Raw genomic sequence first — 14844 nt, forward strand, 5'->3', positions numbered from 1 at the left:
CACTTGGAACTAAAAGCGTTGATCGTTGATACTATGGAGAAAAGACACTTAGCATCAGAACACACAAAAGAACTTGACCCCACTGCTAACATGTCTCTGCTGTGACTCCACCTCTCATTGGCTCTTGACTCCAGCTACTGATGATCTCCCCTGCCACCCACAAGGGGCACTAGCCACCATTGACTAAATTAATGAGTCACGCAGCACCCCTCCTGATTGGAATAGGTGTGGAGAGCCCCTCCCAATCTTTTTTTTTTTTTTTTTGTGAGGCATTATAATCTAGATTCAACCCCTGCCTGCAAAACATAAGCTGTTACATCAGAAAAGGACATACCATATGCAGCCTCTGGAATTTATGTGCTTCTGGAATCTATGTTTGGCTGTTGAGCTGGCAATAAAGGTGGAGAGGAGACCTGTTACTGCATGTACTATGGTGGTGTGGTTAGGGAACTGTTCTGTGTAGGTTCTAGTCCTGAGAGTTCCCTCTCTTTTGCCCTGTTATACAAAACATACAAGTAATGGCCCATACGCATCTGTCTCCTGGTTAGGGTTTGGATTCCCACCTTTTCTTTCCCAATTCTATGCCGTATGAAATGAGCCACTAGTGTTGCTGCTATCAGTCTATGCCTGATCTTTTTGTGTGTCATTCTCACAACCTTTGGGCCCTTAGCAAAAGAGCCTTTCCTGTCTGGTTGGGTCTTGAACCCTTGTCCTGGGGTAGACTGCATGAACCCTCTGCAAGTGTGCCTTGTGTTGTGGTCTTCTCCTTTCCCCATGTTTTGTTAATTGTGCTCATAAAACAGTAGTTGTGAGGAGCACAAATAAATTCAAACCCCTTTCTAGAAGAATGTGGAGAGCCAAGCAACAGAGTGATTATTGCTGGCTGTGCCACTGGAGCTAATGGAGTAGGCACACTATGGCACTGTCTTGTTTGTTGTGTGAATGGTGATCCAGGTGATCCAGCTGCCATGAATTCAATGGCTGACCCTCTGTATGGGCAGCATTTGTCAGGCCCTGAGTGAGTGATGGTGTTTCTAGGGACACTGTGGATGTGTCATTTTTACATTGTTCTTATATTATGTGCCTGTGTGTTGCCCCTTCCCTGCAGTTGTGAGCTGAGCTAACATGGGTTATGTGTAATGTGTCCTGGCATAATGCAACTATAAGTGTGCTTTCAATGTTGCATTTTCCCAAGCATATGAAAGACCAAATATAATAATGTTCAAACATAATGAGAAATGCTGTGGCTGTCCACAGACTAGTTTCTGTTCATACTTTTGTTTCTAACTGATGAAAGTCTTTCCAATAACTTTACTAATAATGAAAAACTTTTGAGAATCCACTTATTCATAATTTTGATCAGTGTTCTGCTATTTGGTTTATTGATGCAAGCATTTTTGGCCTATTTTTTGAGCATGATGAAGAAATGCTTTGGTAGTTCTTGATCACTTAATAATCACACAACTGTTTATTCAATTTTCCCCACACAGAGAGCAAAACCCCATTATCAGCTCCCCTTTGATCTGAAACTCACTACTAACTCTTATTTGAATCTAGGTTACGTCCCCTGGTGTGAAGCACTTGCACAATAATTCCCTCAATTATTTGAAGCCTTATTTATCCAAATGTTTTGATGTCCTATAAATAGTTTGAAGAAATAGGAATGTACCATCCCTGGCTGCATTTGATCTTATCATAGGGGACTTGGCACTAGGACAACCTCCAATCTTTTTCATGTAATGTCTCATTCTCAAAAGGCATGCTTTTGTGGCCAGTTAGCATCTTGGACTGACACGTCAAACACAAATTGACTAAGCCCATAAACTGCTTAGTCTACTCATGTACCCTGATCAACTGAGAGATATATACAGATGGAAGAATTTTTCTGCAGGCATAGCTAATGTGAATGCACATATGCACCATCATTACAATGTTCTAGGCTGCATTGAACTTCTACTCCATATAAGGGGTGGGGACCTTTGGACCTCCAGATGTTGCTGAACTACAACTCCCAACACCTTCAGCAAGCCCAGTCGATGATTAGGGATGATGGGAGTTAGTTAAGCAACATCTAGAGCAGTCATCCCCAAAATCGGCCCTCCAGCTGTTTTGGGACTACAGTTCCCATCATCCCTGACCACTGGTCCTGTTAGCTAGGGATGATGGGAGTTGTCCCAAAACAGCTGGAGGGCCGAGTTTGGGATGCCTGATCTAGAGGGACAGGCCTGCTCTAGATGCATCTCTTGGTTCATCATACCAGGGCAGACAGTTGTTGCATGATGTGGAAGGAATCTGTGATAAGTTTATGCAGATCATTGCCTCTCATCATGTCAGGTAATTAGCTAACAATAGAATCTAATGGAAGGAAATAAGCAAAGGTTCTCTGAAAGTTGCTTGGAGAGATGCCCAGTTTCCCCAGTCCCTCTCTTACTACTATTATCTACTAGTCTCAATAAAGATTATCTTCCACTACACATGGAAACACTTGCTATAAGATTGATTCAAAGGTGGCTAGAACAGGACAAGGAAGGCAAATGACTCAGCAGGGAGGAGAAGCAGACAGGACGAAACAGGCAACTCGTGTATTAACTAGGGAGGTGGTGTCTATTTGGATGGAGGCCCTTGCGGAAATAAAACCCAATTTCCCCACAAGGAGGAGAGGGAAGTTGGTGAAGGACTTTAGAAGATAGTTCTATCTGAGATTGAGGAGTATAGGCTGCACCTCTGCAAGTGTTGGGGTCTCCAGTACTCTGGATGACAGGTGCTGGAAAGAGTAGGAAACTCACTAAGAGACCTGACCCTGCTCCAGAGTTTGGTAGGTACTCAGAAGCTGTTAGTCTCCTGTGCCTTAACTAGGGACTTGATGAGACAGGGTGAAGTAACTGCTGCCTGTTCTTAACTGTGCCCAAATAAATGTTTTGTTTCACTGTTACCTGCTTGCCTGTTCTTTTGTCATAGTAAATGGCATGATGTTGAATTGCTCTCAGCTACCTTGATGGTGACAAAATCAATTGAGCAAAGCTATGGATTTTGAAATATGTTTGTAGTTCTAGACATTTTCTTCCATGATCAAAGAACAGCACTCTGTGGGACCATGGGTTGATTCATCGATACATGTTCATTTATATGAAATAGTAAAATGTCATCAAAATGTTTTCAGAAAACATTTCAAAAAGAGAAAAGGGGAGAGACAGAAGAAAACATACACAAAAGAGAAACAAAGGTTGGCCTAGCAAAAGTACTTGGAAAATGAAAAATGTTTTAAGGCTTATTTAATGTGAATAAAATACCCTTTAAAACCCTAAATATGGCATTCGTGGCCATCATGTTTGTGTGTGTATTTGTACAATGCTGAATCATTCTAGGGCTGCAAACCAACCATAATCCACAGTCAACATCACTGTCATTTACGTCTACATAATAGCCACAACCCCCAAATCTGAATGTTGCTAAGCCAAACAGGCACCTTAATTACTTCCTTGATTGTAGCAAAGTCCCATAAGCACTTGTAAGTATTTTGGGATACAGTTATGTTGCACTGCTGATGGCAAACTTTCAGTTTAGTTTTGATGCAGTTTTAAGGTTCAAGATAGAAGAGAAACAATGTATTTTTAACCAGCAACAGAGAAATATCATGCTACTCTATTGAGTTGAAGAACCTAAGTGAAAAAGCAGAAGGGCAACCTTTTAAGAAGGCCCATCAAAATATATTTCAGAAAAGTGAATACAACCCATAAGGAAGTTATTGAAAAAGTTCCATGTCTTCAGGTTCACAGGCTCCATACAGAAACACTCCAATAATCTCAAATAAAATGATAGCATTCCATGACCTAAATCATGTAGTAAGAGGGGTTCAGGAATCCAATTTTCTAGTAATAATATCCTCCCCAACTCCAATGGGAGGTTGGTCCAAAGGCCTGTTTCAAACCACTTTTTCTCTCTCATGGAGGTTACTCTTCACATATACAAGTGATGGAGTACTCCAATCACAAAACCACCTATAAATTAATAAAGGAAGCAGTTATCTACCCAGGAAAAACTAGGACTGCAACCTCTTCATGCGCTTGATTCCACACTGTAGCTGGCAGCAGATTTCTGCATATATCTACTCAGAAGTCAGCACTATTGAGTTCAATGGCATGCATTGCAACATAAGTGGGTATAGAATTGCAACCCCAAGTCACAATTACATATATAAAAAATTCAAGCTAAATTTGGGAAGTATCAGTTGCTAGAAAGAGTACATATACAGCAGCAATGATTTGAAACACATCCTTAATCCGGAGGAGAATCTTCTCTCAAAGCTTTCAAACCCAAAATTCCAGACTTGGACAAGGCCATAACTCACCTAGGTGGGTATGAGAGGCTCAGGGGGTGGTGACAGCCCAGGAGATGGCATTCCCTAAATTGTGAAATAACCTCACCACTTAAGTGCATCTGGCACTGTGATTATGTATTTTCCATAGCACCTCTTGTTTTCCTTGCATTTGTTTTAAAATTATTTTATACTTTACACTTATTTTAATAACATATTTTTAAATTGCTGTAACATACCTTTGGACCTTGTGGTGAAGGGTGGGTAAGAAATCAAAATCATTGTCATCATCACAATCACCACAGTTGAAGGACACAATCCAGCCAGGCAACAACACTTAGGGACAGCACAAGCAGAACTGGTGGTTGGTTGTAACCTAGGAAGAGTTCTGAGAGCCAGAGAGGCCTGGAGAGCCATATTTGACCCATGGGCTGGAGATTCCCCAACACAAGTCTGGATGCCTCTATGCCATCTTTGCTTGAAGATACTAGTCATCAAGCAAAATGCTGTGATTTGCATTGGCTACAGGAAGGTGCTCCAAAGATGTAGAGAGGTCTCAAGTGATGTCTGTTATAGTAACTAGTCAGGTAAATTTGGGGCTAGAGTTTGAAAACAGCAACGTCATAAACACCATAAATATTCCACTAGAAATGGTTCTACTTATGGGTTTTTTATTGTAATGGTTTTATTTGTTTTTATAACTTTATAATATTGTAATCCACCGTAGGACTTTATGGAAAAGGTTGGGTTAGGAAAGTTCTAACTAACTAACTAACTAACTAGCTAGCTAGCTAGCTAGCTAACTAATTACAGGAGTCATTGAGGGAGTAGAGGGACATTTTCCCCTCTTGCATTTCACATCAAGAATTAAGGCAGGCAGACTTTTGACCTCAGCCACTGGAATACTCTCTTTCGCAGTTAAGTGGTAGCAAATACTTTCTGCTGAGCCTATTTCATATTTAATTATTCCTTAATTTAAGACCATGCATGAACTGTGTGGCAGGAATGAAAGTAGATCAGATGTGCAATATATCAATATTCCTGTAGCTCTAGATGACAGGGCCACCATTTTGTGTTTCAGGAGGGAAGGTAAAGTGATTTCTGTGGAGTTACAACAAAGCTGGAAGGTCTCTAAAAGTAGTGCATTATGAAAGCAAAGTGGTTCCTGAGCACATCACTAGACCTTCCTCATGTTAAGCATATATAGGGCAAACATGGACATAACATGAAGACCTCTTGCTTTACCCCTGATGTTGCATCCCACACTGGCCTCCCCCCCACCCCCCCCCCTCTACATGTGTGCAGTAAAGGTATCTGTGAAGGGACATAGATCTATGTGTGGGCAAGCATATATTTTTAAATCACAGAATTCAGCAGGAAGGGATATTGGTTTTCACCAGGAGAGTTTAATAAATCTATAAAAGTTGTGGTTTCAATTACAAGTACACACACATACACACCTCTAAGGATTTCTGCCTTCACAGCATTTTCACGATACTGAATCAAATTGTTCATTTCTTGATATGAAAGTATGTGACTCCCTCTCTTCCCAAAGCTTCCATTAATATTAAAAGCTATTAGATGTAGGCACTAACGGTGTTCTAAACTTCTAGTTAAAACTTCCTGCAGATAAAAGTAACACTGTACTGGTGTTTGTGATTATGCTGCTTCTTTCCCTTTTGCTGCAGAAAGTGTTTTCAAAATTGACATTTGTATTGCACACTGTGTGCTATTTCACCAGTGGGAATTCCCAAAGCCAGAATTATGTCATTAACATTACCAGTATTTAAAATGTCAGATTTAAGCTGCTTCCTCTGGTGCAAAGCCTGAATACCAGGACCCTAAGGAAAGTTTTATAGCATCGATTAACTGCAACCATTTATACACTGACAAGGAGCTATGTAAAATGTTTACTCTGACTTCTAGATGGGAGCATTGTGCATCATTTTTATAACATGCAAGCCAACAATATTGTACTATGTTATTACAGGTCAGAGTGACAACTTTGCCAGGTAAATCATACATGCTGACATTAGGTAGTTCCAGATAGAGTCATAACTTCTGAGACGTGCGTTGACCGGGGTCACATAAGAGGTGCTTCACTGAGTTTTTCCATTTACTTTCATTCCACAGAGAAAAAGGAAAATTGACTCCAACCCATTTACCAGGAAACAAATCACATGTAAAGACTAGGCACCTGGCTGAAACGTGAATATATTTGTTAATGAGAACTGAGGTAGTCAAGAGTAAGTGCAGCCCAAAATCCACATGTTTGGTTATGTGGTAGGTTCCTCTAAACTCACCAAAGGGTAAAATCTCAGGATGAGGTTAGTTATAGCACATCCTTTCTAACTGGCATTTCTGATCAGTTGTGGAAGAGCGGTAAAATTTGTATCTCCTTATGTAACAGATGAGGAACCTCTAGATGTTGCTGAACACCAACTCTCATCATCCCCAGCCCACATGAACAATGGTCAGGGTTGATGGGAGCTGGAGTCCAGCAGCATCTGGAGAGCCACGGATGCTTCACTCCACCTTATGTTTAGGCACTACAGATGACAGCTTGCCATATGTTTGTAGCCACATGTAAATTTACATGCGACTATCTTATGCCAAGTAATGATAATATAAAGTCACCTACTGTTACCAGCTTAAGGGCCAGTGCAAGGACACGGTGAGTCTGGAGCGGTATTAAAAAGTCTGTATATAGCCATGAATATGATTTGAGCAAGATGACATTAGCTCTGCTCAATATCCTGCCATTGATAGCATATTCTGATAGAAAACCCAACACCAGGGGTGAAGCTAAAAGCAAAACTCTTCTCCACACTCTACATGCTTTTGCCCTACACAAAAGTAATGCATGCATAGGGCTTACCGTATTTTTCGCTCTATAACACGCACCAGACCATAACACGCGCATAGTTTTTAGAGGAGGAAAACAAGAAAAAAAATATTCTAAACGAAATAGTGGATATATGATTTTTGTGGTTCATGCTGTGGCCACAGACATGTGATCTGACAGTGAGTTTGGAGTAGCCCAATGCAAAAATCCTGAGGATCCATGTGGATCCATGCTTTGTAACCACGGAGGAGGGAAGGAAGGGGAACTATGGATCCTCTGCTCACGACTGCAGCAGATCCCCCCCGCCACCTGTAGGCATTCCCTCCATAACACGCACAGACATTTCCCCTTACTTTCTAGGAGGAAAAAAGTGAGTGTTATGGTGCAAAAAATACGGTAAGTTGGTAGGCATCATTACATCTTGTAGGAGCTGTAAAGAATGCCCACAAATCCCAGAACAGTTCCTCTGGGCTATAGAGAGCTGGCTTCAATTTGCAGCTACATAATTTGTGGGGGCTTCCAACCTCCTCTGTCTCTGGCTGCAAATAGCAGCTTATTGGGTGCAGAACTGTCATTTGCAATTGGGGATCATGGAGGCTTCAAAGCTCCATCGATGCTGCGTCACTGCAAAAAAAAAAAAAGAAAAAAGGGAGGGGGAGCCCTTTTGTTATCCCTCTTCCATCACAAACAAGACCCAGCTCACCGATATGCCTTGATTAACTGAGTAAAGTTGCTGAGCTCAACTTTGGATTGCAGCCACAAATTAAATGGAGACTTTCAAAGTATGCCACTAGATGATTGATTGCCATTGTATGCAAAATACAAAAGGCGTGTGATGGTTGCACATTTCACATCTGGGTCTAGAGGGGTGGCTGGAGCACTGAGATGGGCTAGGAGCAGGGCCAGTGGGAATGAGTGTGCATTATGGATGCATTTCATTTTAAGTTTGAGACTTCTTTTAATTATTGCAGAAATTGTTTCCTTAAATTATATCTTAATTATTAACATTTTAGACTGTCTTTCAGGGCCAAGGCTTTACAAGGTGACTTCCAACATATAAAACATACAATGAATGAATTCATGTAATGTTTTGTTTGCAAGTAAATGGTTTTAATTAGTTTAATTGTTTGTCTAATTATTATTTTGTACTATGGACCACTGTGAGCATTGTGCGGTACAGGGAAACCACAAGTGTAAGCCTGGCTGCGGAAAGTGTAGAGAGCTGAGGACAGGCTGCTTGTTCCCTGGCATTTTACATCGGCTTCAGTAGCACATCTCTGTGATGCAGAAACCTTTGCAGGCAGAGCAATAGACAAAAATATGTTTTTCCAAGTCAGACATCACAGCAAGCCACAGTTGTCATAAACTATGATTTGCAAACCTGCTTCAAACAATCATTTCTATTCTGATTTGTGGACAAAACACATTTTCTCCATTCAGACCATGCCAAAGCATAGTGAAGCTTCACAAAGCCTGAGGTGGTATGTTGTCTAAAGTGTACCTCTGAGAGCTGTTGTAAGAATAAATTAAATGAGGACTGGAAAGTTCCTTGGAGATGACAGCAATCTGTAGTAAAAAGACACACCTTTTGCTGTTCATCCATAAGTTGCTTTTTTGAACTGATTCAGTAAACTGACTTCCATTGAATTATGCTGAACAACTCTAGTTTGGCATCTTCCCCCATTTTCATTAATAGTACCAAATAAATTGTAGCTTTTTACTGTACAAACTTTCCACCATTTTACAACTGACTCAGCTGCACTGAGCATAGGCATCTAGCAATGACAGCCTATGCTGCAAAGGTTCAAGGCCATTTAGTGCCAAATGGCTCCCCACTCCACCTCACCATGGTGGGGGAAAAAACAAATAAACCCTAAATAATTTATAAGTTGCTGCCCTTTAGTGGTGTGTTAAAACCTGATGGTGAGGCAGGCCACTTCACTTTGGCTAATAATAGGGCTGGCCCTGGCACTGCTATAGAAGGGCATCATTATTACTCTTCTGTTACAGACAGATACTCACTCTAGCTAATGTTCGTGGGGCATGGGGACAGTCTTTGCTGACTCACAGGGCAAAGGCTGAAGGCCCCAAAATAGGAGGCTTCTCACCTGACACCCCACCCCGACATATGTCAGCACCAAAGCTATTTAATGACAGAGAATGGCTGTTTCTTGGTAAGAGGTGTGTGAGAGATTACATGTAAACAAATAAAAAAAAGCAGGAGGCAAAGAGAATGGCCACAAACCAACAGAGAGAACTGAGGAGAGAACAAGAATGGGGGAAAGGATAAGTGCCATATTTACGTATAAGCTAATCAAGCAATAGCTTAGGGCCCCACACTCTTGGGGGCCCCAAAAAAATTTAAAGGAAAAAAACTGGATGTATATTTCCAAAATATAAGATAAAAAACAAATAAAATAAAACCTACATACAGCAACAGTGGCAAATGGCTTTAGATACTTGTTAGGTCCATAAATTACCATATAGCATATATTCAACACAAAAAACAGCGACAATTTGTTGTTGACATAGAGCAGCTGGACATATAAAGGGCCCCATTACCCTCAGTAGCTTGGGGCCTCATCAAACCTAAATCCAGCCCTGGAAAGGAAATTGTAAATATATATCTATGCCTTCCCCCCTACCTTTGTCACAAATGTAGAATAGTCAGATTTTTCTTACTGTTGTGAGTCTTCTGACCAGACCTGTAGATCTCCTCAGCAGTGCTGCCACTTTTGAGTTCACCTCAGGACTGCTTGTTCTCCACACACAGAGCCGCAGCGTCTACTCTGTCTCATGTCTTGCAGCAAGGTCTCCACCATTTCAGTGTGTAGCTGCTTACACTTTTCTCTCAGGAAGACCTATTCGTCACAAAACCTGTTTCATCCATGTCTTCTTCATGCCTTCTTCAGCAAATAATTAGTCTACCTCAGCCAGCTGCCCATGCTGGTCATTTTGTTACCTCAGCAACACCTGCTTCTCCTTTCTGCACTTTTCAGTATTTTAAGAGTTCCCGCCCTTTTTGAGTGTTAATCCCAAGCAGGGTTTGAGCTCCTGTAGCTGCTGATATGTGGAAAGGCCTACATCTGTGAGCTTCCCTTTCTCACATGGCCTTTTTCCACATGTGGGAATCAGCAGGTTGGCTGAGGAGTCACACAAATGCAGGAGCAGGGCTAGCAGCAGAACTGGATTAAGACACTCTGAGGCCTTTAACTATGCCAAATTTAAGAGGTGCTGTGGCAGTACTCACCCCAAAAGTTTTTATTCTAATGGAAAGAACAATGAAACTAGAAATAATCAAGTATATCTTTGTAATTATCAGAATGATAAGGTCTGTTTTAGAGTCCATATTTCCCATTTCCTTTATCTTTTAACCAATTATATAAAATTTTGTTTGCTTTTCTAGAGGCCCGTCATAATTGGAGGTCCTGAGCTGTAGCTTACTTAGATTGTGAGTAAATCTGGTACTGGCTAACAGTGTGGCCTCTCTGGCCCTTTAATCACATGAAGGGGGCTAATAAAAGCTGAAAGGTGAAGGCTAATTTCTTGTCTTAAAATTGGGGGGGGGGCTCCATTCCACCATTTGCTGAGGAACTCTAATACTCTTAACACACATTCTGAGCTGTGAGGCAGGTACTTTCTCTGGAGTAATCATTACATTAAATGTTAGTCTAAGTTAGACTAGGATGCTACAGCCAGATTGCTGCTGGTAATTGCTGGTCGAAAACATGTGATACCATTGTGAAAACAGCTGCGCTGGCTGCCCATCTGCTACCAAGCCAGGTTCAAGGTTCTTGCATTGATTTGCAAAGCCCTGAACAACTTGGGTCCTGGATACCTAAGGGATCACCTGAACCCTTATATCAGCTTATATCACCTATACCCTTATGTCTCTCATTGTCAGCTGGAATAGCTCACTCAGGGTTTGAGCATGAGCAAAAGTTTCCAGTGTTGCAGGGGGTTGGGCTAGATGACCCTCGTGGTCCCTTCCAACTCTACAATTCTATGACTATGAAAAAGGGGTGGGTGGGTGTGGTGTGTATTGCAACTGTCAAAGACCAGGAAAAAGAAGTGCATTACAAATGTTATAAACAGTTAAATGTCACACTCTTGTAGGTGAGACTGATTCATATTATTAGTTGTTATCATTATCATCATCCCATTCTTCTACTATAAGCGCCCAAAGCAGCATACAGCACAACCATAAACCCACATCAACCATAAACCCGTATCACAAACCCATCAATAACAATGCAAGTACAACAAACAACAATTTCTAAAAGTATTAATGAACAGCACTTGAAACAAAACAAAATATGTTCCACCACCCAATGAGCAGCAGAGGATTGTGTAGGAAAGCTCTGTGGTTCAGTCCGTCAGTGTGTTTGCTATCTTTAAACATGCAGGACAGGCCTAAGAGGAAATAGCTAGGTTTGAAGTGGGGGCAGGTTAAACACGTCCTCTTATTCCTTTTTGTTGCAAAAAAGTAGTGCAGCAATTCTCAAGAACTCAGTAGGTAAGTGAGTTGGACAAGCAGAAATGCTTTCAATCCTTGTGCTGCATATGAACCTCCTTGCCAGGGCAAAACCCACAGATTCATTTGGCAGCTAGCTTCTGAATCCATTTCAGAAAATGTGTGAAATCTGGGTAGATGTATCAGACCTTAGATCTCTTTAAAAATTAATTGATGAAGCTGAGTTAATAGTTCTTCAAAGACCTCTTGCCTGATTCTAGCTGAAAAACTTGTTGGTATTTGTAAATTTACCATCTTTTCCAGTCATTTCCAATTACCATTATTGTAGGAATGTGTTGTTCAAAATTTTCCTTGTTACCTTTATCTTTATCTTGTTACCTTTATCTATTATGTTTCCAATTATGCAAATGGTTATGCACATGAGTAATTTAGGTCAATAGTCTCATTGAACTCAGGTTGGTTATGGTTATAAAGTTACTCTTAAAAACCACACTTTACAGAGGAAAACATTAAAACATATTCATGTGACTTGCAATCTAGTTTTCCTCTTTCTCTGAACTGCATATTCATTTTTAGGAAGTACTAGGCAAAAAGTGATTAGCTGCATCCTCATATTCCCATGGAGTGCTAAGAAAGTGTTGGATTATTATAGAAATAACAGCTAGACAATGCACATTCATTCTATCTCTCTATATCAAAATAATTTGATGGATGACAAAGAAAGACAACATGATTTTTTTATGTTGGCTAAATAAAATTATTTCAGATTTGAGTGTACCTTGGGACAATAAGTGATACAAATGCAATTTTAAACAATCCTTATTTCATTATTTTGTTGTTTGAATAATTTTTATCCTGCTCTTTAGTCAAAAGAAGGTTCCAGAGTGGCTTACAAATCACTTATGATCTAAAAATATACAACACAAAAATAATAAGCAAACTTAATAATAGTTGTCTGTCTTTGTTTTTAGCTCTTTATAACATTCTGCTCACTCACTGTACACAAATGAAAGGTTTGTGTGAATGTGTATATGAGACCTAAGAGTGATGCTTTACCATGTGGTTTTATAAAAATAAACAATGAATCTATAGATGAAAATGGGTGTATGGTATGCTTTTTGACACCGTGTGACAGGACTGTAATGCCATTTCAACATTGTAAGCTGTAGTGGTGACCTGCTACACAACAGCAGCCGTTACATCTGATAAGACCCAGTCATGATCCACTTGCATGTGGTGACACTCCAGAACACACAAGGCATGTCACACTTGCACATTTCCATTGGCTTTTCTTTACTGGCTGCTCAGGCAATTTGATGAAGAAAAGTATATTCATATCACTGCACCCAATCACTGCCATCTATCGATCACATTTCAGTCATGGCAGCAAGAGTTTTGTGCTGTAAGCCCAAACATCCTGTAGTATTTGTGTAATCTCCAGCAAGGCTTGAATACTTTGTATGTCACAAGTAGTATAACTGAAGAGCAAATTATTATTTCAGGTACGTAGACTTGAACTGAAGACATTATTCAGCAAATCAGCCCTTAAATTCAGCTTTTCACAAATCAAACAGGCCTTCCAAGCCATTTCCACATAATCTGTCTCTCATATACAGCTTTTATTTGTCATTAAGACTGATGGTGAACTGCATTTAATAATGCAGCATGTTCCATTCACATCTTTGTGGCAGGAAAATGCATCCTTATACAAAGGGATTCTACTTTGCCTGATCCTTACTTAGCAAGATGTCAAGGTTGGTTTAACTTGATACCTGTTCTGTGTCAATTACCATGTCAATCCTGTCACAGCACTGAACTCACAATGGGTGTGTATATATGATCACAGAGCAGTGGGTTTTGTATACTCAGTTTGGTAATTTAGTTGCATGTGTGAGTGTAATATATCCATACCAAGCACACAGGCATCATTCTATCAATCTTCAGCCTTTGCAGCTACACTGTACAGTTGGTATATAACAGGCTCTGTGGACTAGTTTTGTGTGCTGAGCATGATTGTCTGGATTCTATGCAGTACTCACATTGCAGGCTTTATTCTTGCCAGGGAGGGAAGCACTTACTTTCTAAGATGCTCTTTGGATACCTACGTCATTGTCAAAAAACCTTATATTTTCATCTCCCTTGAAAAAATGACCAGCAGGGATTATTCAGGTTGTAGCCTGGAATTGGAAGGTGCTTGTTGTTATACTCAGAAACATGGCTTTTCAAGACTGGCAATCACAATGATATACATGGACCTTTGACAACGTCAACGGGAACATCTCACTAAAAATGATGCCCACTGTAATGCAATGATAGCCTCTGAAAACACACTCATTAGATGACATTCAATTACCACTGATGGTCACAGTACTCAGTCTTGTTGAGTGCAAGGACATATAGAAAACCATATTATTTTGATACAGCTTCACTTCCTGCTCCACTAGGCAGCCCCATCTGTCAATCACACAATCGCTGCTGAAACACTGATTTGCCTTTTCATATCCCATCAGTTGCTCGCTGCACTTGGTCAAGGGCCTGATGGAGGTCAATAAAGAGCAGCATGCAGTGCTTACCGAATAGGTTTCCATCTGCTTGAACATGCTGATGGTTGTAGATTCTGTCAGGAGTGGAATATCCAGGGCTACGGTGAGATTGGGATTCCTTGACTTTGGGACAATGTGGAAGGAATTTTCTTTTCTACTCAAAAAATTATGAGAGTGATGTATTTCATTTTATTAAAAGCCAAAGTGGATATATTTATGACGGATGTGGTGTGGCTCATTCTTAACTTATCTCTCAGCCCACAATGCACATGTTACTATAGCAGCATAGTTGCTACTTCTGCAAGGCTAAATCCTATGCTGCACCTCTAATGTTTGGATAAAGAAATTGCATGGGAAAGGTAGATCATATTGGATTTTTAATTCTTTTCTATTCTTCTTCTTCTTTTGTATACTGCCCTGGGAATATAATTGAAGGACACTATAAAAGCACTTATTAGTAAATAAATAACATGATTGATTGACCAAATCAGTGCTACCAGCCCCAAGGGAAGTATGGCCCTCATACAGTCATGATGACGAGGGGACGACCGGGTATTACAGCATATATACTGTATGTTCTATGGTGGTTTAGTCAGGCAGGTAGAATTGGGTAGGGTTTTCAGGACCTTGGATAGGTCTGATCAGACAAAACAACTTGTTCTAACAC

The 14844-nt window shown here is 40.5% G+C and overlaps 1 protein-coding gene across 1 annotated transcript in view; it reads right to left on the minus strand.

The window, feature by feature from the left end:
• BRSK2 (BR serine/threonine kinase 2) overlaps positions 1-10057 on the minus strand; it is a 404628-nt gene extending 394571 nt beyond the window's left edge. Inside the window, exon 1 of the mRNA XM_083718472.1 lies at positions 9843-10057. The gene's annotated coding sequence lies outside the window, so the exon portion shown is untranslated. The remainder of the gene's footprint in view (positions 1-9842) is intronic.
• Positions 10058-14844: the final 4787 nt, after the last annotated feature.

The sequence above is a fragment of the Podarcis gaigeae genome (assembly GCF_964106915.1).
Source record: "Podarcis gaigeae genome assembly, chromosome: 1".
Lineage (NCBI taxonomy): Eukaryota > Metazoa > Chordata > Lepidosauria > Squamata > Lacertidae > Podarcis > Podarcis gaigeae.